This window comes from Bos javanicus, chromosome 7 (assembly GCF_032452875.1).
Source record: "Bos javanicus breed banteng chromosome 7, ARS-OSU_banteng_1.0, whole genome shotgun sequence".
Lineage (NCBI taxonomy): Eukaryota > Metazoa > Chordata > Mammalia > Artiodactyla > Bovidae > Bos > Bos javanicus.
Window position 1 is genome coordinate 32,671,079 of NC_083874.1, and position 23,285 is coordinate 32,694,363.

Consider the following 23,285-nt stretch of genomic DNA (forward strand, 5'->3'; position numbering starts at 1 on the left):
CCCATTAATAAGACTTTAGACAAGTACATAAAGAGAAGAAGTTGACGGCATAAATAGCCTAAGAATTATAACACAGACTTATTAACTTATAAGGCCATACACATTGTGTCTGAATTCATTACAGAATTCAGATGAATAAACTGAGGGTCTCAGCTTTACATAATTAGTAAATGGCCAAGTGGGGAACCAACCAAGGAACTGTTTCTCAAACTGTCTCTCTCCATGAGCTCAACTCTGGACACAATCACAAATCCTTTTCTCAAGACCTATATCCTAAAAAAAAAAAAAAAGAGTCTTAGCTAGGCACACAATTCTTACCGGTTGATATATTTTTTAAGGGTAAACACAACCCAGGATGTTGAAAATATGAAAATCTGTCTGTGAGGGACAACCTTATTCCATTAACATCCTTTGCCCATAAATATGAGATATTTCTAATATGATCCAATGGAAAAAGAAATGAGTAACTTTTTGATTTGGAAGAAGAAAGTTACAGAAATTTCAATAGTTTGAAGCTCTACTGTGATAGACGGGGAAGCAAATATAAGCCTAAAATGAGAAGAGAGGCAAAAATAAAGACCCCTTGGAAACAATAATTGGCTGACTTATTTATCTTTTTATCCCTCTGGTTCAGGATGTGATGTGGCTGAACTCAGAGTAGGTGCTAGATACTATTTTGAAGAATGGAAAGAAAATTGGAAGGAAAGCCAGATGGAAGGAAAAACAAAAGGGAAAGAAAAAATTCAGAAGGCAACAAGGGGTACCTGGTGAGCATTATTTTAGAAATGTGAACAGTACCTAAAAAGGATATGACTGCTGTGAAATATGAAATATGAAATATGTGAAATATGGCCTGACTTTGACATTCACCTGAGCACTGACTTCTACTGGACTATAATTGAGCAAACGTGTTTGTAAGCTTCACCTTGTTCACCTTGCCACAACATGGAATTCTCCTGATCACACTCATTTATAGGACGTAGTTATTAAAAATTGTGTAGGGCGACGTAGGTTCTCATGTCATGTCTTTATATTTGTATATTTAACAGCAATTAATCATAAGGGATTTGATTTAGGTCATACCTGAATGGTCTAGTGGTTTCCCCTACTTTCTTCAATTTAAGTCTAAATTTGGCAATAAGGAGCTCATGATCTGAGTCACAGTCAGCTCCCGGTCTTGTTTTTGCAGACGGTATAGAGCTTCTCCATCTTTGGCTGCAAAGAATATAATCAATCTGATTTTGGTGTTGACTATCTGGTGATGTCCATATGTAGAGTCTTCTCTTGTGTTGTTGGAAGAGGGTGTTTGCTTTGATTATACAGTGGAAGTGAGAAATCCATTTAAGGGACTAGGTCTGATAGATAGAGTGCCTGATGAACTGTGTATGGAGGTTCGTGACATTGCACAGGAGACAGGAATCAGGACCATACCCATGGAAAAGAAATGCAAACAAGAAAAATGGCTGTCTGGGGAGCCCTTACAAATAGCTGTGAAAAGAAGAGAGGCAAAAAGCAAAGGAGAAAAGGAAAGATATAAACATCTGAATGCAGATTTCCAAAGAATAGCAAGAAGAGATAAGAAAGCCTTCCTCAGCAATCAATGCAAAGAAATAGAGGAAAACAACAGAATGGGAAAGACTAGAGATCTCTTCAAGAAAATCAGAGATACCAAGGGAACATTTCATGCAAAGATGGGCTTGATAAGGGACAGAAATGGTATGGACCTAACAGAAGCAGAAGATATTAAGAAGAGATGGAAAGAATACACAGAAGAACTGTACAAAAAAGATCTTCACGACCCAGATAATCATGATGGTGTGATCACTCACCTACAGCCAGACATCCTGGAATGTGAAGTGAGGTGGGCCTTAGAAAGCATCACTATGAACAAAGCTAGTGGACGTGATAGAATTCCAGTTGAGCTATTCCAAATCCTGAAAGATGATGCTGTGAAAGTGCTGCACTCAATATGCCAGCAAATTTGCAAAACTCAGCAGTGGCCACAGGACTGGAAAACGTCAGTTTTCATTCCAATCCCAAAGAAAGGCAATGCCAAAGAATGCTCAAACTACCGCACAATTGCACTCATCTCACACACTAGTAGAGTGATGCTCAAAATTCTCCAAACCAGGCTTCAGCAATATGTGAACCGTGAACTTCCTGATGTTCAAGCTGGTTTTAGAAAAGGCAGAGGAACCACAGATCAAATTGTCAACATCCTCTGGATCATGGAAAAAGCAAGAGAGTTCCAGAACCTCTATTTCTGATTTATTGAATAGGCCAAAGCCTGTGACTGTGTGGATCACAATAACCTGTAGAAAATTCTGAAAGAGATGGGAATACCAGACCACTTGATCTGCCTCTTGAGAAACCTGTATGCAGGTCAGGAAGCAACAGTTAGAACTGCACATGGAACAACAGACTGGTTCCAAATAGGAAAAGGAGTTCGTCAAGGCTGTATATTGTCACCCTGCTTATTTAACTTATATGCAGAGTACATCATGAGAAACGCTGGACTGGAAGAAACACAAGCTGGAATCAGGTTGCCAGGAGAAATATCAATAACCTCAGATATGCAGATGACACCACCCTTATGGCAGAAAGTGAAGAGGAACTCAAAAGCCTCTTGTTGAAAGTGAAAGAAGAGAGTGAAAAAGTTGGCTTAAAGTTCAACATTCAGAAAACTAAGATCATGGCATCTGGTCCCATCACTTCATGGGAAATAGATGGGGAAACAGTGGAAACAGTGTCAGACTTTATTTGGGGGGGGGCCTCCAAAATCACCACAGATGGTGACTGCAGCCATAAATTAAAAGACGCTTACTCCTTGGAAGGAAAGTTATGACCAACCTAGATAGCATATTGAAAACAGAAACATTACTTTGCCAAAAAAGGTCCTTCTAGTCAAGGCTATGGTTTTTCCAGTGGTCATGTTTGGATGCGAGAGTTGGACTGTGAAGAAAGCTGAGTGCCGAAGAATTGATGCTTTTGAACTGTGGTGTTGGAGAAGACTCTTGAGAGTCCCTTGGACTGCAAGGAGATCCAACCAGTCCATTCTGAAGGAGATCGATCAGCCCTGGGATTTCTTTGGAAGGAATGATGCTAAAGCTGAAACTCCAGTACTTTGGCCACCTCATGTGAAGAGTTGACTCATTGTAAAAGACTCTGATGCTGGGAGCGATTGGGGGCAGGAGGAGAAGGGGACAACAGAGGATGAGATGGCTGGATGGCATCACCGACTCGATGGACATGAGTTTGAGTGAACTCCAGGAGTTGGTGCTGGACAGGGAGGCCTGTCGTGCTGCGATTCATGGGGTCGCAGAGTCGGACATGACTGAGCAACTTAACTGAACTGAAGAGCAATTTAAATTAAATCAATAAAATTTATATTTTAAATTGCATAGGCAATGTACATGCTTTTTATTTTTCTATGAAAAATAAAGGAGATTATCTTATTCAAAGCATACTGCAACAAAGAGTGAAATAAAAACGCTAGAAAATTCTCCCTTTTCATGCAGTGAAATAAACGAAATTTCTACCTGGAAAATGATGATCTCATTAGCATCACTTCATAGATTAATGGCAGTTTTTTGTATGTACCCATTGATAAAAGAGTCTTTCTGGCTTTTAATAAAGTACTGTTTGTTCCATAGAGGATTTTATTATCTCCCAATCTGATTCTTTTTAGAGTGGTTCAGTTGTTTTTTCCACTACAGTAATTTCCATTCATTCTCCAAACAATAATAATCTAAAGTACACTCTCGGTAGCACTGTAGACTTAGATTATTAATGGACTTTTAACTGTCCAAGTTTTTTTTTTTTTTTAACATAGCGATTATCAAGAGTTAACTATTTTATTCCTTGACCAGAGAGAAACATTTATGTTATGAACACTTTTATTATAAAAGAATGTAGTACCTCCCAATACCCTGTATAACGTAATGCTATTGGTTGAATATTTTTCCAAACCTTCAGTTCAACTGAAATTATCAGGATCAGCTATTCATCAAGTTTGAGATACTTATTTTTAAAAGCAGAAGCTATTCATATTGTACAAGGCAGACAATATCATTTGTTCTTCAGTTTAAAAATCAGTGAAAAAAAAGTATTTTTCATGTCTTTTTGCCTTCTTTATCTCTCTTTATCTGTTCAGAAGAAAAATTAGTATTGTCATTAGGCACTATGTACCTAAGGAAAAGTAGAATCCCTTGACAGATGTGCTGCTGCCGGATAAGGGGAGATGATGGACGAAAGTCACTTTACAGAAAGAATTTTCCAAAATAAGCCAGAGGAAGACATCCAGGATCTATCGGATGAGCTGCTGAGAAGATAAGGCCACAGCCCTGTGCCTTAAAGGAATGAGACCTGGGAACAGTAGGCAGTTGGCAACCAGATTTAATGAATTTAATCACCTCCTACTTCAGGAACTCTGAATCCACTGAAAGGACAGTAAAATGGATTTATTCTATTAAAATTTAATTTAATAAAATGTCGGAGGCTTTTGCTGCTTACAGGGAGAAACTCTGTTTAAACATTCATGCATATCAGAGGTGACAATCAGTACAACACTCATCAATCAGGAAGAACATTAGTGACTACATGAATTCAGAATCCTTGAGGTGCCCTGAATTATACCAGGTACTAATCCTTCAGAGAGTGAATCATGGAGACTCGGGGATCTCTGATATAAAAGGTTAGTGAATATCTGCCAGGTTCAGTGTTTGTTATCAGTGCCTTCTAAATGAATATAAGCCCCATACAGCTTTTGATTTTGTACATACTTATTCCTTCTAATAGATAATGTTCAGGTTCTTTTTGACTAATGTCTATTTCTTCCTATCCTCCTAACCCTGATGCATTTTAAACAGGCGATAGTTCATCTCACTATCAAATTACAGCACTTAGACACTATACCCTTATGTTTTCCTCTCACTTCATATTTTGAGATTAACTTCCACAATGACACCATCGTCAAGGAATATAAAGTGATCCCCCTGTAGGTTGCATTTTCATCAATGATACCACTTTTTCTCACCATGGAGTTTGCAGATCACCCCCATTCTCCCTCCTGCAAATGGTGATTATTAAACTCACAAGAAATGTTTAATCAACTTACTTTGTTCACAGGCCAAAAATTAAATCTTATGTAGAAAGATATATCGGAGAAGGCAATGGCGACCCACTCCAGTACTCTTGCTTGGAAAATCACATGGACAGAGGAGCCTGGTAGGCTGCAGTCTGTGGGATCGCTGAGTCGGACACGACTGAGTGACTTCACTTTCACTTTGCACTTTCATGCATTGGAGAAGGAAATGACAACCCACTCCAGTGTTCTTGCCTGGAGAGTCCCAGGACGGGGGAGCCTTGTGGGCTGCCGTTATGGGGTTGCGCAGAGTCGGACACGACTGAAGCGACTTAGCAGCAGCAGCAGCAGCAGAAAGATATATAATAATCAAAAATCAATATAAACATCTACACTCCCATCATCTTTCCACACTCACCTTCATCTTACCTGGGGGAACATTTTACTTAGAATATTTTTCCTTTCATCTGCTTAATATGTTAATAAAATTAATGAGGACAGTATTTGGGGACAGGGAAGAGAACCAGAATGTGAATACTCATATGTCATAATTCCTCTTACACACATACATCTTGAATATGATTATATAAACTGACTGAGATACTAAAACTTGAAGGGGCCTTGCATGCCACAGATGTTGAATGTGGATTTATGAGAAAAAAAAAAGAACGGAAAATATTTATGTCTAGGAAGAGCTCTCCATCCACTAGATACCTCTGCCCTTCTCAAGCTATCATGGCTATGTCACACTGTGTAGTCAGCCACAGGTATGGCCAACTATCAGAACTGGAAAAGAAATATAAATGAACTAAATTCCTTTAGACTTGCAGATGATTTTTGCACACATTCTAGAAATGGTACTATTCTTTCCTCTTTTAACCTAGGATGATAGAGCGAGCACATAGCTAGAAGGAAAAAAAGAGCTTTACTGAATTTAGTCAATAAATGTTTTTCAGTACCTACTATGGGCTGACGCTAAATCACTTGAAATCCCTTTGAGAAGTAGGTAAAGAATGATACACCAGGTACTGGTTAGCCATTAGAGATGCTAGACAGAAAAAGATGATTATAATATAGTATTGATAAGTACCAAGATGGGGATAAACAGTTGGGCTATTAGCTATCAGAGTAACACAGGAAGACAGCCCATGCAAGGAGAGAGGATAACTTTGGAAGTTTTCTGGAGTTACTGTTGCTGAGCTGAGTGACTACCAGTGAGCCCCTCAAAGGGAAGGTAGAAAGGATGCTCCAGTCAGTGGAGGTTTGAACTGTTTAAAGGAAACAGGCTGTAAAGTTGTAAAGGGCAAAGGAGGATCTGAATCTGAACTCCCTGGTTTAGCACCTACTGGGCCTGGGCAGATGACTTTTTTCTAAGTATCTATCTACCCATTGGCAGCCTTAGAATGAGAGAGTGAAAAAGAGAAAAAAAAAACAACAACAATGCTTAGCAGCACTTAGGTACTTACACTCAGGAAGTCTATACATCTGGAGCAAAAAATATCCAAGTTAGGTAATGATTACTGAGGTAGAAAAGAAAGTTGAACACTAAAGGACTGTCTGCTAGGAATTACTAGTTGTCGCAGGTTGTAATTTACAGAAGCAGATACCAAGCAGAGTATGGGATACAAGATGTTCATAAGGGATCAAAACATATGAAAGAAATGGTGAAATAGTATAAAGCAGAGGAAGAAGTCAAACTGCAAGGCAAGCACAAGAAAGCCCTGGCCAGCCCAGCAGAGAATTTGCAAGTGAGCAGTGCCTTTCAGAGTTACATACATGGGCCAAAATGGCCATGTCTTTATCTCTTTGCCTCACTCAGTTACAAGTGGACTGTCCCAGGAAAGACATGACGTCAGACAAGGCAGCTCCCAGCTCCCATTTGCTGAGACATGAATTCTCTGCATTTGGGCAGCAAGTATTTCCTTGAAGGGGGATCTAGGAGGCACATCTCTGCATCTATTGCAACAGCGTTCCCTAAAAGCATGTCCTCCCCCTGTTCTGGGTGAAAGCAAGATGGCACTTCTCAGACCCTGACAGATGGGCTGTGCACCTGATTATTTGTGGATAATGAAGACCCTACTTTCAAGTCTTCTGTTTCTCTCCTGCACCAAGGAGACTGTATGTTCCATATGGCAGAACCAAAGGGCAGAGGAGCCACCCTCCACCTGCATTGAAGACCAACTACATGGACATGATTCCGAAGAGTTCAACCTTCAGATGTAATACAGTGAGGAATTGTGTGATAAGCTCTTAAGGACGATGGTGACATGATTAGATCTGCCTTTAGAAAGATCAGTTTAGCTACAATATGCAAAATTTTGGAAATCAATGAGGCAGACAACTAATTATCTACTACTGTTGGAGTGAGACAAACAGGGTAACAAAAGATTTCCAGTCAAAGAAAGAAAGTAAAGCCAGCTAGGGCTAACTATACTACTGATGACAGGTTGGATGAAGGTCAGAAAATGTAGTTTGTGAGGCTGGGGTCTCCTACTGTATTTCCCATAAGATCAGCTTGATAAAACAGTAAGAGCATTTAATGTTAACTAAATGCCTTTGTGCACTAGTCACTCTGCTACTCATTTTGCATGCATTGCCCCCTTAGCCATCACAGTCCTCCTATCTGCTTTGCTGGCAGAAACCCAGCTTTATGAAGGAGCTAAATTTTTTGTGAATCTTTAGGGGCCTTGCCTATCTCCAGGGCTAGATGTTAATCAGTCTATGCCAGTCACGATAATTTCATTTCCCTTATCATGTCTCAGAGAAACAAGACAAAGAGGAAAGTCTAGTGAGAGGCTTCTGGGATTGTTTTTCTCATAACTAACAAAAGGGAAATAAAATAGAGATTCACTTGTTCCTACCTTTGCCATTGCCATGTGGTGTCTCTATGTTGGGAACTATTTGTATTCTCTCTGGGCCAAGGGAAAGTCTAGAGACTCCCAGAGAGAGTAACCAGGAACCCTCACACCATGGAGCCAAGAAGGTAACCAACTCTGATAGAGCCGACCTTGGGACTTCCAATTATGCAATACCACACATTCACATTATTCTCTTTGTTTAAGCCACTTTTAGTTTATTCAGTGATTTCCACCTAAAGGATCCTAACTGATACACCTGTTTTAGTGTTAACAATGTTTGGTGGAGGTAGGAGAAGGAGCAAGGGAATGACCCAAATTCCTGAAACCTACCAGAAAGAATAGGAAATCCTTTCACAATTTTGGTAGTCACCCCAGTGAAAGGACTAAAAGTTTAAATGCAAGTATTTGAGAAAATAATTTGCTTTTTTCACTCTTTTTTCCTGAGACTTGAGCTCAGGCTTTCACAACCTCATGTTTACTTCTCATGTGTAAGTCACCCTTTGTTTCATGGGATTTTAAAGTCACTTCATGCTCTGGCCCTTAAATATTTCACTGGCTCCATTCACCACACTATGTGAAGAGTTGTCCTTAGCTCCAAATGTAACTGGTCAAGAACTGACTACAGAAATTCAGTCTTTCACTAGTGACAGGTGTGCAATTCTGTAACACCCGATAGTCATGCTCTGTAGATCACAGGACTGGGAATGGCAGTTTCTGTGGCTGCAGATTTTTGAAGGACTATGTTCTTTTGAACAGAAGACCCTGCAACCAGATTCTCATATTCTGTCTTTTGTTTCCACAGTCTCATCTGCTGTTCAGTCTCATCTGTTTTTCCATCAGGATAAAATTATTTGTTTTTTTCCTTCAATAAATACAACAAATAGTATAACCTTTAGAAAATTCATTCTTTTTATTTTCACTTTATAGGATATAAGGCAAGATATCCCTGAAGAATATATAGAACTGGGAAAATTATGTGTTCCAAACTAGAAAATAAATCAAAGAATATTAATCAAATCTTAACTTGAGCCTGATCTTATTTTGCTGATTTTCTTTTGGTTCTACATTAAGCACAAAGATAGCAATACATTCTTTTAGCATGATGTTATGTATCCCAAAATGAAATACTGCATTAATTATATATTAAATTCTTCTACTTGGGGTTTACATCCCATGGCTTTTTAAAGACTTTCCTCAAACACTCCCTCTCCTGCATCAATAATTTCTCATTTCTTGGTGGAATATTACCACCAGCATACAACTAAGCACTAATATTGGGTTTTTAAAAACTAATCAAATAAAATCTCCTATGACCTTGATCTAAATTATCTTCCTACCACTGTTCCATTCCTTCTCAATTCATTGTAAATTTTTTTGATAAAGAGTCATGTCATAAGATCTTTCATATCCAATTCAATCAAGTTTTCATCCCTTCTATTCCAGAGGAAAAACCTTGTCAGGGTCACAAAAACAAATATCCGGTGGTTACAGTTCATTATTTAACCAGATCTTTCCACTACTTTCTACATAGCTGGTCACCTTCCTTACTAAAACTTTCTCATCTCTTAACGTCTAGGACCCTATGTGCTTGTAACTGAGCATCTGAACTGTTAGCTGTTTCATCTCTTCTTTGCTGCTTCCTCTTCTCTTCAATTACTAAATGTCCTGGGCTCTCTAGGAACTTGTTTACTATGACTTCCACATCTGTACCTCAATATCCAAATATGTCTTACAACTCCAGAACTATATATCCAACATCCACTGAATATTTGTCCACAGGCATTTTAAAAAGCATCTTAAGATTAACACAGTCAAGATAGAACTCTTGATTCTCCATAGAACTCAACTACCAAACTAGCTGTTTTCTCAGATTAACTTTTTTGAATAAATAACTCCATCCAATTTAAGCCAAATTTTCAGGGATTTTCATTATTGCTCATTATCCATCAGAATCCTCACTGTCAAATGTACACATATAAATTATCAAGATATCATGTACAATTTGCCTTCAAAATATATCCTAAATCTGTTTTGTTTTCCATTTCTACTATGTAAACCATCATTGTTCAGATCATTCACAGCACTCTAGCTAATCTCTCTACTTCCATTCTTCTTTCTACACAATAGCTTTTTGTTTTTGTTTTGTTTTTACTCATTAAATTCACTGAAATGTGATCTACATTCAATAAAAAAGCACATATTTTAAGTTTACAATTTGGTAAGTTTGTCAAATGTATACACCCATATGTTCATCAACCCTATCAAGATACGGAATATTTCCATGATAATCCCCTGCCAGTCTTCCTTGTTTGCATTTTATCCACCCTCACCTCTGGCTTAGGCAATAACTGACATGCTACTACTACGGATTAGGTTTACCTATTCTGTGATAGTATATACATGGGTTCATATAGAGTGTGTTCTTTTGTGCCCTAGGTAGCTCAGAATATTTTTTGATATTTGTAAATGCTGGGTGCCTAGTAGTTTCAATTTATTGTTTGGATAGAACACAACTATTTTAAGAAAACATCAAACAAAATTTTTGTGATCTTAAAGGATAAAACTACTAAATAGGCTATAATTAAAAACATCGTCACATGAACTGCCCAAAATTAATGCAACTTAAGAGCCCAGGGAGATGATGCTAGGGAATATACCAAACAAACCATTTATTCTAAAAATCACATAATCAAAAGGCTGTATACTTCTGAGCCCATTCTTCAGTATGGAAGTACTAAGATAGAGTAATTAAACATAATTAATAGATTAATAGTGAATTTGAGGGGAAAGAGATTGTTTTTCAGGATAATCTCATATAAGTAACAAGCTAAAAATGGCATAAAATTCCTTGAAATTTACTACATAACATTACAAAGTATCTGAGGGATGCACACTGGAGAAAATATGCCCTACCAGTTAAGGAATAGAAAGTTAGTCATAGGGCATTTCCAACTGATGTAGTCAATACTACTGTAGTATTAACTAGAAAGTCCTGCTTTCCAAATGAAATTGCTCCTATCATCTTTAATAAATGATGTGTGTACTTCAAAGTCTGGATAACCATAAAGGAGTCATCCCCATGCTTCCATTTAACGTGAAATCAGATGAAAGGTGTCCCAAACAACTGCTTGGTATCATTTTTTCAGTGAAGCATTAATCAATTTTATGTTCCACTTGTTGAATGTGCTCTTTGAAAACACTTTGTTTTGTTGGGTGAATTATTCTATAAATTTCAATATGACTGTTGATTGATAATTTATTCAAGTCTTTTGTATCCTTGTAATTTTCTGCAGAAATTTCAACCATAATTGTGGATTTGCCTAATTTTGTTTATAGACTTTTTCAATATTTGCTTCATAAGTTTATGAATCTCTATTATTAGAGCTTCAGAATTATTATATTTTCATGTTGAGCTCACACTTTTTTTATGAAATGCTCCTTTTCATCTTTATTAATACTCCTAGTTTTGAGGACTTTGCTGTATATTTTTCCATCCTTCTCTCAGACAATCTGCAACTTCATATTTAAAATTTATTTTCTCTAGACAACATACAACTGGATTTAGTTTTAAAATGCAGTGTAATATCCTTTGCCATTTATTTGAAAAGTTTAGCACATTTATAATTAATCTAATAATTTATATGGCTGTTTTAAAGTATGATCTGGCTATTTGTTTTCAATTTATCCCATATATATATATATATATATTTAGTTTTATGATTTTAACACAAATATAATGTGCACACAAGCTGTCTATTCATTTTCTTTGCTGTGCAGACTGGCGCTGGGATTGGTGACTCTGATGGCCAGCCAGGCTGCTCTTTCCACAAGGGCTCTGAGTTTCTTGGAGGAGACGATGTGAGCAATCACAGCACAGTAATGTGTGTTGCACATCAGCAGTGTTTCAAGTTCCTTGACGCTGTGGATGAGGAACTGCCAGAAGTCCCTGGACAGCACGTGCTTTGTCTTCTTGTTTCTCCAATAGCCAATGCTGGGCATCAAGATCTGGCCCCTGAATCTTCTGTGCGCCTTACTGCCGATTCCACGGGGTTTCTGCCAATTCCATTTAATTCTGACATAATCAGTCTAACTGGCACTGAATGGACTTCTCGCTCCTCTTTGTGGTAATCTTTGACTTCATGAGAGGTCTGAGGGTGGCCATGATGCCAAAGAAATGACTACCACCTCCACAGGCAGCACCAAGGAAAAGAGTGTGCCATATTTTTTGTTATTTGTCTCTGAATTCTGACTATTAAAATATTTTCATTATTCTTTCTCTACCATGGTCTTATCTTACTAGCTTAGCTATAATTTTTAAGTTTATACAGTAGAAGCTCTAGGATTTGCAATATGCATCTTATCAGTCTTTCTTCAAGTAATATTATATCTCTTCAGTATAAAAGGAATATTACCATTATTCCCACATCTACTTTTTACTTTTATTGTGAAACAATCTACATCTACCTATGTCATAAGCCCCACAAATTTTTTTTTTTAATTTAAACAATAACATATTTTAAAGAAATGGAAGTTCTGGGATTTGTATTGGTACTATCTTAGCTCATGTTTCCTGAACATGTGAATTTTTAACAGAAAAGTTGCTAGACAGTGTTCTTGGGAAGTTTGCCTGTAAGAATGTGAGAAAGGCAAGATCTGGTAGAAGGAGAAGCTGAATCACAATGTACAGTTTACCCTTGAACAATGAGAGAGTTGTTGAACAACCCTCCACACAGTTGAAAATCTGAGTCTAACTTATAAATGGCCCTCACTCTATATGGTTCCTTCTTATATACTGTTCTGCATCCATAGATTCAACAACCTGAATACTATAGTATTTATGACTGAAACGTATTCAAATAGAAGTATGTGCGTGCTCAGCCACTTCAGTCGTGTCTCTTTGTGACCCTGTGGACTGTAGCTCACCAGGCTGTTCTGTCCGTGGGATTTCCCAGGCAACAATACTAGAGTGGGTTGCCATTTTCTCCTCCAAGGGATCTTCCCGACCCAGGGGCTGAACCTGCATCTCTTGCATTGGCAAGCATATTCTCTACCACTGAACTATCTGGGAAGCCCAATGTATATGTATAGAGAGTGACAATCGCTCAGTCGTGTCTGACTCTTTGCAAGCCCATGGACTATAGCCCGCCAGGCTCCTCTGTCCATGGAATTCTCCAGGCAAAAATATTGGAGTGCATTGCCCTTTTCTTCTCCGGAGGGTCTTCCTGACCCAGGGATCGAACCCAGGTCTCCTGCATTTCTGGCAGACTTTTTACAGTCTGAGCCACCAGGGCATTTGTATATCTATAACTTCTCTTTGTACCACGAATTTCTAAAAACCAGGAACCATCTCATTTCCTTTTGATCTTTAGTGACTAGTTAAGGGACAGTTATCAGGTTATGTTTAAGGCTTATTTTCTGACTTTGATAAATCCGTGTTACTCATACGTCACCCTTAATATAAAATGACAAAGCTAGGTTTCTAATCTTATGTTTTTTATATGCTGGTAGCTTGCCAGTATCAAGATTCTGGTAGTGATGAATTAGTCATGTTAAGTGGCAATCCTATTTTACACTCATAGAACACTATACTTGAACGTTATAGCATGTTTCACAAATGTAATGAATTGGATATATATTTAGCTCTTTACTATTTTTTGCTCTTGTTCTACAAGGATAGAGTCTACGTATGTTCTATTGATGACTACAAATCTTATACCTAGTACAAAGCCTTGCCTTAAGAAGACACTCAATTTTTTAAGAAAGTATACATATGAAAATGTTGCATTTGCAGATCTATAAAACACTGTTATAGAAAAAAATACACTTCATATATTCATCACAGAAGATAAATTTTTGGCAGATTACTTTTGGTATTAACTGCCAATTAAAGAAAAAATTAGTGATTTACATTGAAGTAGTCGGAGAAGGCGATGGCACCCCACTCCAGTACTTTTGCCTGGAAAATCCCATGGGTGGAGGAGCCTGGTAGGCTGCAGTCCATGGGGTCACTAAGAGTCGGACATGACTGAGCGACTTCACTTTCACTTTTCACTTTCATGCGCTGGAGAAGGAAATGGCAACCCAATTCAGTGTTCTTGCCTGGAGAATCCCAGGGACGGGGGAGCCTGGTGGCTGCCGTCTATGGGGTCACACAGAGTTGGACATGACTGAAGTGACTTAGCTTAGCATAGCATAGCATAGCACTTTAAAAAGAAAGAACCAGGCTTCTCTGAGAAAAAAGCATGTAGATTTTGAGGCTAAGATTCTGAGCTAAAAGAACAGTCTTTGTGAGGACTAGGTGTAGTTACTGACCAGTTATTAAAATTTCTAAATATTCCAAATATTTAAAGTCCTGAATTTAGTCCCAAACAAGCACATACTTAGAAAACATATAGATCCCAAGGAAATAAATGTGATTATGATAAACACAGTTATTTTCTGAAACAAATACCAACACTATCCAAACAGAAGAAAAAAGGCAAAGCTCTGTGGAGGATTTTCAAGGTAATACATTTGGTAAAAGGAAAACAAGAGTTGCTTACTAACTTAGCAAATGATAAGAGTACTAAAATGTTAGTGGATAAGAAAGTGGTAAGGATTATTACATGTATTAATATGCTATGTTAAATGTGTTATATTTACTTTTTTTCAGAAATGCAAAAGAAAATTTTTAAATGAATTCATTTCAGACTTAGTCAATTTTCTTGTTGTTAATCATGAAAATCAGCTGAGCTCAGAATTGTCCATTCATCCCATCTCCGTTCATTCCTCGATTGAGTCTCTCCTTCAGTTGACAACGAATGAAGCTATGTAATACTGGTTCCTACTAAGAGTATATTTGATGGAGGAAACCGGGTCTTATAAACTAAAATCAATGTTTGGCTTACATTATGATAGGAACTCAAACCTCCATTAGTCAAAGGACAGTTATAAATACAGCGAACCCATCAGGGCCTCTGATAATTGATGATTCAATATGCTGAAATAAATAGGGATGACTCACATTCCAGTAAATCATCATTACTGTGAGCAAACCAGGCTGTAACCTTTCAGTCTTCTTAGAAGAAATTGCTTATTGATCATAAACAAAAATCACAGAATTTGATATAAACATAATGAAATGAGGAGGGAAGTATTCTTCATGTTAAAGGCAGTTGACACTGCCATGGACCTTCTTTCAAAGTAATTCATATCTACTTTAATGGGATTCTCTCCCACAAGAAACATTTTCCAAATCCTGAAATTTACTGTGTTCATTCCCTTAGATGTGTGGCAGGATTTATTTTCTAGAATAATGGCTTTAGGCCCATAGAGCCTTCTTCCATTTCGGACTTATAACCTCCTTGTTCTTATTTCTTTCTTAGCTTATGATTAAATGGAATAGCACATATAAATCTCCACAATTAATCATTAATTTCTTTTAGGCATTTTCCCTGTGCAGCTTCAAAGTAATTTTCAGACATGTAATATTAAGTATAACCATTTGCCTTTCAAAAATACTAAGAAAAATATGTCCATTGCTCTATCTTCAAACATCTAGATTACAGTTTTTTCTCCATGAAATTTCTTTTTACATTAGAATTTCATATCAAGTAACAATAGATGTTTTAATACTAAAACAAAGAGTTTAAACTACATTTTAATAATGTAGTTTAACTAAAACTACATTTTAATAATGTAGTTTAACTAAAACTACATTTTAATAATGACTATGCATGGTTCAGTATAGGCTGAGATATGAATGGAAGTCTCCCTTTACTACCTTAAAACACAAAAATTATGAATAAAATAAAAATGCTTCATAGGAAAAGATAATTAGCTTGTTAATGAATTGCCTTCTATATAAGGTTTAATTACAAACTACATCAACTTAAAAAATAATTTATATTTTAGGCAGAAATATATCCTATGAATATGTAATGTGAGCTCAAGTTTTTGTGTTAAATTGTAGAAATATTATCATTTGTAGAAATGAATATCATTTGTTAATGTAGAAATGTAGAAATATTTGTTAATAAATATTAACACTGTAAGGAAGACATCTGTTTAAACTTATAAATTCTAAAAATGGGCCAACAATCATTACTTTTAAAATCTTGAACAAGAAACATATTATTATAATTAGCTTTTTTTTTGCCATGATATATAGTATATTTGATTTAGCCTTATGTATAACTGTAGAATAAATATAATACTTGAAGATTTAAATATAGTATTATAAAATATAATTAGAAATAGTATAGGGAATATTTGATGAGCATGAAATAAACACAATTACCCTTATAAACCAATCAGGAAAAAGGATAGAAAGATAAAATTATCAAAATTCAGAATGCAAGAAGAATATTTTTTATAGATTCTTTGGACTTAAACTAAGAGACTATTAGGATCAACTTTATACCAGTAAACTAGATTACACAGATAAAATGGAAAAATTCTGTAGAAAACCTACTTACCAAAAATGACATAAGTTGATACAGAAGCTTTTAGTATCATTGTAAATACTACAGAACATGAATTAATTAAAGAAATCTTTCCACAAAACTCATAGCAGTCCACTGGTGAATTCTATCAAACTTGCAAAAAACAAATACTACAATTTCATACAGAAAACATGTTTAAAGATTGTAGAGGAAGAAACACTTCACAATTTATGTGGCCATCATAACCCTATACAAAAATTTGATAAATACATTTCAAGAAAAGATTATACATATTGAAAAAAATCTAAGATGCATATTGAGCTCTAAATTTAAAAAGAAAGTATGTCATGACCAAACTGGGTTTATTTCTAGAATTCAAATTTAGTTTAACATTTTAATACTATATAATACAAGATATTAATGGAAAGAAGAAGAAAATTTACATTTATCTCAATAGTCACAAAAAAACCCTCTCAACTCACATTCATGATGAAAAAGAGAACTAAAAAATAATTCATTCACTCTGCAAAAACTTATTTAAAAATGCAGCTAAGACCATATATTATGGTGAAGTATTGAATTTTCCCTCCTAAAGATCAGTAACACTACATACATGTCACATATACTGTGGGTTATATGCAATGAAATGAGATGATAAAAAATAAATAAAAGATCAGAAAGGAAGAAAGAAAACTGTCTCCATATTTGAAAATGACATAACTGCCATTTAATTCTGAGCAGATAATTCTTCTAATTTCCAAATCAATTACTTCAACTAATAAGTAAGATAGAAAGATTTCCAGGTATAGTCATTATAAAAAAAAATCAATTATATTTTTATAAAGTTGCAAAAAACTGGAAAAATTTTGATTGTTTTAACAACATTGTAATATAATACACTTGGATAAATTTCTTTCAAAAATATAAACACTTGTCACTGAACATACTACTTAGACAAAAAGAAAAGTAGAGATGTATCTTTTTTATGTATTAGAAGGCTCACTATTCCAATCCCAAAGGAAGGCAATGCCAAAGAATGCTCAAACTACCGCACAATTGCACTCATCTCACACGCTAGTAAAGTAATGCTTAAAATTCTCCAAGCCAGGCTTCAGCAATATGTGAACCATGAACTTCCTGATGTTCAAGCTGGTTTTAGAAAAGGCAGAGGAACCAGACATCAAATTGCCAACATCTGCTGGATCATGGATAAAGCAAGAGAGTTCCAGAAGAACATCTCTTTCTGCTTTATTGACTATGCCAAAGCCTTTGACTGTGTGGATCACAATAAACTGGGGAAAATTCTTCAAGAAATGGGAACACCAGGCAACCTGAACTGCCTTTTGAGAAATCTATATGCAGGTCAGGAAGCAACAGTTAGAACTGGACATGGAACAACAGACTGGTTCCAAATAGGAAAAGGAGTACGTCAAGGCTGTATATTGTCACCCTGCTTATTTAACTTATATGCAGAGTACATCATGAGAAACATTGGGCTGGAAGAAGCACAAGCTGGAATCAAGATTGCTGGGAGAAATATCAATAACCTCAGATATGCAGATGACACTACCCTTATGGCAGAAAGTGAAGAGGAACTCAAAAGCCTCTTGATGAAAGTGAAAAAGGAGAGTGAAAAAGTTGGCTTAAAGCTCAACATTCAGAAAACGAAGATCATGGCATCTGGTCCCATCACTTCATGGGAAATAGATGGGGAAACAGTGGAAACAGTGTCAGACTTTATTTTTCTGGGCTCCAAAATCACTGCAGATGGTGACTGCAGCCATGAAATTAAAAGACGCTTACTCCTTGGAAGGAAAGTTATGACCAACCTAGATAGCATATTCAAAAGCAGAGACATGACTTTGCCAACAAAGGTCCATCTAGTCAAGGCTATGGTTTTTCCAGTAGTCATGTATGGATGTGAGAGTTGGACTGTGAAGAAAGCTGAGTGCCGAAAAATTGATGCTTTTGAACTGTGGTGTTGGAGAAGACTCTTGAGAGTCCATTGGACTGCAAGGAGATCCAACCAGTCCATTCTAAAGGAGATCAGTCCTGGGTGTTCTTTGGAAGGAGTGATGCTAAAGCTGAAACTCCAGTATTTTGGCCATCTCATGCGAAGAGTTGACTCATTGGAAAAGACTCTGATGCTAGGAGGGATTGGGGGCAGGAGGAGAAGGGGACAACAGAGGATGAGAAGGCTGGATGGCATCACCGACTCGATGGACGTGAGTTTGAGTGAACTCCGGGAGTTTGTGATGGACAGGGAGGCCTGGCGTGCTGCAATTCATGGGTTCGCAAAGAGTTGGACACAACTGAGCGACTGAACTGAACTGATAGTTAAAAACACAAATCATGCCAAAATGCAATACAAATCCAATCAATAATCCTAGCTGTTCTGTAAAACTTGACAAGCTAATTCTATTTTTTTAAATTGTTTTCTTCAATAATTTTATTTTTAATATGTTTATTTATTTTAATTGGAGGCTAATTACTTTACAATATTGTATTGGTTTCACCATACATTGACATGAATCTGCCACAGGTGTACATGTGTTCCCATCCTGAAGCCCTCTCCCACCTCCCTCCCCATCCCATCCCTCTGGTCATCCAAGTACACCAGCCCCAAAGATCCTGTATTATGCATTGAACCTGGACTGATGATTCATTTCACATATGATAATATACATGTTTTAATGCCATTCTCCCAAATCATCCCACCCTCGCCCTCTCGCACAGAGTCCAAAAGACTGTTCTATACATCTGTGTCTCTTTTGCTGTCTCGTATACAGGGTTATCGTTACTGTCTTTCTAAATTCCATACATATGCATTAGAATACTGTATTGGTGTTTTTTTTTTTTTTTCCTGGCTTACTTCACTCTGTATAATAGGCTCCAGTTTTATCCACCTATTTAGAACTGATTCAAATACATTCTTTTTAATGGCTGAGTAATACTCCACTGTGTATATGTACCACTGCTTTCTTATCCATTCATCTGCTGATGGACATCTAGGTTGTTTCCATGTCCTGCCTATTATAAACAGTGCTGCGATGAACATTGGGGTACACGTGTCTCTTTCAATTCTTGTTTCCTCGGTGTATATGCTCAGCAGTGGGATTGCTGGGTCGTATGGCAGTTCTACTTCCAGTTTTTTAAGGAATCTCCACACTGTTCTCCATAGTGGCTGTACTAGTTTGCATTCCCACCAACAGTGTAAGAGGGTTGGTTCCCTTTTCTCCACACCCTCTCCAGCATTTATTTCTTGTAGACTTTTGGATAGCAGCCATTCTGACTGGTGTGAAATGGTACCTCATTGTGGTTTTGATTTGCAATGAGTGATGTTGAGCATCTTTTCATGCGTTTGTTAGCCATCTGTATGTCTTCTTTGGAGAAATGTCTGTTTAGTTCTTTGGCCTATTTTTTGGTTGGGTCAGAGAGGAAGAAAGAAAAATGAATTAAAAGAAATGAGGACAATCTCAGAGACCTCTGGGACAATGTTAAATGCCTCAACGTTCAAATCATAGGAGTCCCAGAAGAAGAAGACAAAAAGAAAGACCATGAGAAAATACTTGAGGAGATAATAGTTGAAAACTTCCCTAAAATGGGGGAGGAAATAGTCACCCAAGTCCAAGAAACCCAGAGAGTCCCAAACAAGATAAACACAAGGAGAAACACCCCAAGACACATATTAATCAAATTAACAAAGATCAAACACAAAGAACAAATATTAAAAGCAGCAAGGGAAAGACAACAAATAACACAAAAGGGGATTCCCATAAGGATAACAGTTGATCTTTCAATAGAAAATCTTCAGGCCAGGAGGGAGTGGCAGGACATACTTAAGTGAAAAAAACCTACAGCCCAGATTACTGTACCCAGCAAGGATCTCATTCAAATATGAAGGAGAAATCAAAAGTTTTACAGACAAGCAAAAGCTGAGAGAATTCAGCGCCACCAAACCAGCTCTCCAACAAATACTAAAGGATCTTCTCTAGACAGGAAGCACAACAAAGGTGTATAAACTCGAACCCAAAACTACAAGTAAATGGCAACAGGATCATACTTATCAATAATTGCCTTAGATGTAAATGGGTTGAATGCCCCCACCAAAAGACTAGTTGAATGGATACAAAAACAAGACCCTTATGTCTACAAGAGACCTACCTCCAAACAAGGTACACATACAGACTGAAAGTGAAGGGCTGGAAAAAGATACTCCACGCAAATAGAGACCAAAAGAAAGCAGGAGTAGAAATACTCGTATCAGATAAAATAGACTTTAAAACAAAGGCTGTGAAAAGAGACAAACAAGGACACTACATAATGATCAAAGGATCAATCCAAGAAGAAGATATAACAATTATAAATATATATGCACCCAACATAGGAGCACCGCAATATGTAAGACAAATGCTAACAAGTATGAAAGGGGAAATTAGTAATAACACAATAATTGTGGGAGACTTTAATACTCCACTCACACCTATGGATAGATCAACTAAACAGAAAATTTACAAGGAAACATAAATTTTAAATGATACAATAGACCAGTTAGTCCTAATGGATATCTATAGGACATTTCACCCCAAAACAATGAATTTCACCTTTTTCTCAAGCACACACGGAACCTTCTCCAGGATAGATCACATCCTGGGCCATAAATCTAGCCTTGGTAAATTCAAAAAAACTGAAATCATTCCAAGCACATTTTCTGACCACATACTACATTTTCTGACCACAATGCAGTAATATTAGATCTCAATTACAGGAGGAAAACTATTAAAAATCCCAACATATGGAGGCTGAACAACATGCTGCTAATTCTAAAATTTAAATGAAAACATGAAGGGCTTACAATGACCTAAACAATTTTGGGAAAGAAAATAAAGGGCAAAGTTAGAGGACTAATGACATGGATTTAAAGTTTAGTGTAGCACTATAATAATCAAGACAAAGGCATTGGCCTAAAGAGAGGCAAATAGATCGATGGAACAGAAAAATGACCAGAAATGGACCTATATTTAAAATTCCAATTGAATAAAAGTAATTTAGCAGTGTGTGGACGCAAAATCTTTAAAACAAACGATGCTGAAGCAACTAGATATCAGTATTTGGGGAGAGTCGACAAAGATCTTGACTCAACTCACATCAAATTCAGAAACATAAATTTAAGGTGTACTACAGGCACTTTCCAGACAGTCTAGTGATTAAGACTTCGCCTTCAAATGCAGCCGGTGGGGAGGTTTGACGTCTGGTCAGGGAGCTAAGATCCACATGACCTGAGGCTTAAAGTTCAAAATATAAAAAATAGAAACAAAGGTTTCCCTGGCAGCTAAGTGGTAAAGAATCTTCCTGGGAATGCAGGAGACACAGGTTCAATCCCTATTTCCAGAAAATCACACATGTCACAGAGCAATTCAGCCAGTGTGCCATAACTACTCAGCCTGCACTCGAGAGCCTGTGGTCTGTGACAACAGAAGCCACTGCAATGAGAAGCCCCCACACTGGAACTGGTGAGTAGCCCCAGCTTGCCCCAACTGGAGAAAAGCCTAAGCAGCAACAAAGACCCAGCACAGCCAAAACTAAACAATTAGAAAAAAGAAAAACAAAACAATATTGTAACAAATTCAATACAAACTAAAAACAATTCACATCAAAAAAAGAGATATACTACAGTTCTTAACATAAAAGCTAAAATTATAATGCCCTAGATGAAATGATGTGGAAATATATTTATGACATAAGAATAGGTAAATATATCTTTAATAGGACACAGGAAAAGAATAATTTGAAAAGGAAGAGAATAAACTAACCATCAAATTTCTTAAAAAGCTGTTAATCATAGGATACTATACCAATTGAAGTAACAACCGCAGACGAGGAAAAAACATGGCAAACATATATCTGATAAAATTGTGATATCCAAAATGCATAAAATAATTCTACAATGTGATGTTTAAAGCAAATAATCCAACAAAAAGCAGGAAAACTACTATAGATACCTTACAAGGGAAGGTATATGAATGCTAAATAATCCTATGAAAAAATGTTCAATTCTTTTAATCATAGAAATTTAAATTAAATATACTACACACCCACTAAAACGGTAATTCAGTTCAGTTGCTCAGTCATGTCCAATTATTTGTGAACCCTTGAACCACAGCACACCAGGTCTCCCTGTCCATCACCAACTCCCAGAGTTCACCCAAACTCATGTCCATTGAGTCAGTGATGCCATCCAACCATCTCATCCTCTGTCATCCCCTTCTCCTCCTGCCCTCAGTCTTTCCCAGCATCAGGAACTTTTCAAATGAGTCAGCTCTTCACATCAGGTGGCCAAAGTATTGGAGTTTCAGCTTCAACATCAGTCCTTCCAATGAACACCCAGGACTGAGCTCCTTTAGGATGGACTGGTTGGATCTCCTTGCAGTCCAAGGGACTAAGGCTAACTTTATTTAAAAATTTTTAAAGGACCAACAACTAAAGAATTGTCAAGAATGAGAAGTACACAAACTCTCACACATTTGTGGTAAAAGTAAAATAATTTTAAAAATCTATGAAAAACGGCAGTTTCTTTAAAAGTTAAACATATACCTACTTTATGACCCAGAAATTCTAATCCTAGATATTTATCCAAAAGAAATGAAGATGTTTACAAAAAAAAACAAAAAACTTGTACAAAATATGCATAGAAATGTCCATAGCCAAAACCTAATAAAAACAACCCAAATGACCATCAACAGAAAAATACATGAACAAATTGACTGTGGTGTGATTATATTGTGGAATACTATCCAGCAACAAAAATGAACAAATTACCTACACATAAAACAACATGATTATATAAATAATCTCAAAGACATGTTGAGGAAAAGATGTTGAATACAGAAGAGTATATTCTTGATTCTATTTATATATAAA

General features: G+C 36.7%; 1 pseudogene; it reads right to left on the bottom strand.

The window, feature by feature from the left end:
- Positions 1-11,694: 11,694 nt before the first annotated feature.
- On the bottom strand, positions 11,695-12,103 carry LOC133251995 (large ribosomal subunit protein eL32-like; annotated as a pseudogene).
- Positions 12,104-23,285: the final 11,182 nt, after the last annotated feature.